Consider the following 3,719-nt stretch of genomic DNA (forward strand, 5'->3'; position numbering starts at 1 on the left):
TATACAAATGAAAATATCAAATGGAGATCCAGTTATCAAAATGAAAGCACTCAACATATTAAAAGTTCACAAGTATTTGTATAGAGCACATAAAAAAGTCAGCTTGCTAACTAACTACTGTGATTTTAAGGAACTATTGCAGAGGTCTGAAGAAAATAGACTTATTAGTTAACTTATAAAGAGATGAAAGAACTTGAAACAAGCATTAAAAAGAAATTTGTGCCTTTATTAGAATGTTATTAGGCTTTAAATATGCCAATTTTGGTAATCAAATTATAGTTGTTCTTGTTATTTTATAAGAAATGACACTACAGAACTGCAATACTGGTTCAACACTCTTGCCTTTACTGTTTTTTTAAAAGCAAGAAACAGAATGTGAGTAATCAGAAAGCAGCAGCTGGCATCAGTTAATCTAAGATATTAGCTCTTAGTTTCAAAAGGACTTGCAAAGAAAACCTTTTGGGGAGAAGGAGTGGAGGGGTATGGAAGCACACCATAATAACTGGAATCCCATTAGTGTGTATGCCAAGTCTCATGGGGCTATTTTTTAAATTTATCCTTTACTTGTTCATGATTTTTCTCTCAAACACAATTTTTCTTTGACTTTTTATCCTCAAAGTATAAAAAGTATGAAATATAAACAAGCTCTTGCATTGCACACTTAGAAGTGTACAATTAAATCATTATAGAGCTATCTACACACTGATAAATCCCATCAAATCTTGGATAATTCATTAACATACAAAATACCAGGGCATAGAAAGAACTAAAACTCACTTCTTTTGTTACACATAAGATTCAAATATTCGATCTAAAAAAAATAGAATCACTTTCATTCTCTTCTACATTTGCATGTTGATACACTTATTAAAATATTCCTGTATAATCATGTTTTGTCTTACTATTTCAAGTCATGTTTAAAACCTCAAAACCAGCCATCCAGACAAAACGTAATGAGAAAGGTTATCTCTTCTCCACCTCCCTAACCCCAATAAGTCATTTTTATGACATGACTCCAAACACCGGATTGTGACGGCAAACGCTAGGTCCAATTTCTTCATAATCATTTTTAGTGTGGCATACTTGGTAGAACTCTGGCGTGGAAATCAGCATTGATCCTCCAAACCAAACTGCATATGGCTGCATATGGTGTGTAATGACTTGCACATCAATAGATTTTGGCTTCAATCTACTGCCACTCAATTCCTTACTTAATTTAAGCCAGGCAACTACATACGGTTCTTTTCAAATCTCTTTGCAAGTGATATCCAAAGTCGCTGAACATGGTTGAACCTACAGAGAGGACCATATTCTTATAGACAGGCCATCTGACATCAATAGGACAATTCTGAATTACTTCATCTGCAACTTCTGAGATAGGTTATGTAACGTCTGGATTGGCAAACTCTGGATGAATAAAAGATTTCAAATCCCAAAAATCTCTCAGAAAAAACACCAATGGAAAATTCTTTCTTTGAGATAGCATTGATTCTGGCATACTGTTTAATCCATTTTGACCTATCTGCATCATACTTGTTAAATTCTTTTAATAAATCTGGGCAGACATAACTATAGTGCTCCTTTATTGTCTTAGCAGTTTCCAGGGATTGTTTTCGAGGGATTTCTACTTCTCGGCCTCTCAGCAGTTGCGGAATAAAATGTGTTACATCTCGTCCTGGGACTGGAATGTGTTTAATACAGCTGCCAATCAAATACCCTTCAGCCATAGCAATGACATGAGTGACACCATCTCCACTGTCTATTACTGTAGCAGTAAGTGTCTGTCCTCCTACTTGTCTGGAGGTCCAAGATGCAGCTAAAGCAAGAACAGCATGCACAGCAATGTACAAGTCTGGAACATTGAAGGACTCAAATATTACTTCAGCAGTATATTCCCTGTTTTCTGGAGTATTAAGTCGAGGTTCAGACAAAATAAAACAATGGTCTTCAGTTTCTGCCCTTAAATATTTAGGATCACTTCCTCCATAAATCTTTTCGTCAAGTCCAACTTCAACTATACCATGGTGGATTGACCACTTTGTTGCATATGTGGGTTTTTTCTACTGCTTCATCACCAATGAAGAAGTCTTGGTCATCAACACCTTTCATCACCCTCCTTTGAGATTGATCAGCCACTTTTGCGGACTCCTTAGCAGTGATACAGGAAAGGATGATCAACTGTGGTTCTATATTTCTGGCATATCCTAGTTTTGTATACCCCATGCTACTGCCCACCACACGGGCCTACAGCCCTCCCACCATCTCCCTCCTTGCCTGCTTCTGCTGCCGCTGCTATCTGCTCCATGTTGCTAGGGGCCAGAGATTCGTGGTGGGAGACAGGGGCTATCTGACTGACCATACACAGCCGGGCCGCCCTCACCATTGGGTAGGTAGCCAGGAAGCCCAGGCAGTAGCAAGAAAGCAGCAAGCTCAGTTGGCAGCCATCACTTCCACAACCCAGATAGGCAGGCAGTGCTCTTTTTTGGATACCTATATCTCAAATGTTTTTGCCGAGTGCAGTTACCTTTTTATTCTCTTAATTCATTTTGATAAAGAGAAGTTCTTAAATTTAGTAGAGTCTAATTTATCTATCTTTTCCTTTATGGTTAGTGCTTTTATACCCTGTTTAAAAAATCTTTGCCCACCTGAAGGTCATGAATACATCCTCCTGGCTTTTTGTTTCCTAGAAGGTGTTTTATCTTTCATATTTAGGTCTATGATCCAACTGAAAGTAATGTTTGTATGTGATGCAAGGCAGAAGACAAGGGTCATTGTTTTTCCCATGCAGGCAGCCAATTGTTCCTACCACTTACTGAAAAGATCACCCTTTTCTATACTAAATCACAGCAACAGCCTTCGCTGTAGTTAGCCGACCTGTGAGTCTGTTTCTGGGTTGCAGTGATGTTTGAGCTGAAACATGAATGAAGTGAGTGAAGGAGGCAGCCATGGTGCTAAGGGAGACAGAATATTACAGGGCCTAGACTAGGGTGAGGCCTTTTCCTTGGGCAAAAATTTAAGGGGGCACCAAAAACCTCAGTAATTAAGGTAAAGAATACTTTAATGCACTATTGAAATATCAGAATAAATGTAGAAAATCCATAATAAACTATATATCAGAATTGTACATAAAGGCAGGATGGGTATTACTGACTTCCTTTTGTCTTGGGGGTCCCATATGGCTTGACAAGACACTGATGCATGGAGTGCTGAAGGTGGGATTGGGGAAGCAGCCAGGAAGAAGTGCCTAATCAGCTCTACCTGAAGTAAGGGAGGTGGGCATCAGAGAAAGCTGCCCAGAGGAGGTGACGTTTGTCCTGGTCTCAAAAGAAGAGTAGGTGCTTTCCAGGCAGTGCCTGGGGTAGAAGGGTATCCCAGGCAGAATACACCATGAGCTCTGCCAACAGTGGGGAGGGAGAGATGGTGACAGAAGAGGCTGGAAAGATGGGCAGAAACCAGATGGCAAAGGGCCAGTCATTCCAGTCTGAGAAGTACGGGCTTTGTTTTGAAGGTGAAGGGAAGCTATGGATGCTTTTGGAAGTGGAATTAGTACACGTGGTGTTTAGGAAGAGGTTAACCTCAGCAGGCCTCCTCCCTCTGCCATATCCCTGTCTGCTTGAGAAGTGGAATGGAAATTACTGTCAGAGTGCGACGTCCATGAAGGGTTGAGAGCTCCAGGGGAAGGAGCCCAGAGCCAAGGACCATGAGGCTTCTACACCAGC

General features: G+C 40.3%; 1 pseudogene; it reads right to left on the minus strand.

Annotated features, from left to right (window-relative positions):
• Nucleotides 1–1,002: 1,002 nt before the first annotated feature.
• On the minus strand, nucleotides 1,003–2,214 carry LOC111531223 (annotated as a pseudogene).
• Nucleotides 2,215–3,719: the final 1,505 nt, after the last annotated feature.

Source organism: Piliocolobus tephrosceles, chromosome 12 (assembly GCF_002776525.5).
Source record: "Piliocolobus tephrosceles isolate RC106 chromosome 12, ASM277652v3, whole genome shotgun sequence".
Taxonomy (NCBI): domain Eukaryota; kingdom Metazoa; phylum Chordata; class Mammalia; order Primates; family Cercopithecidae; genus Piliocolobus; species Piliocolobus tephrosceles.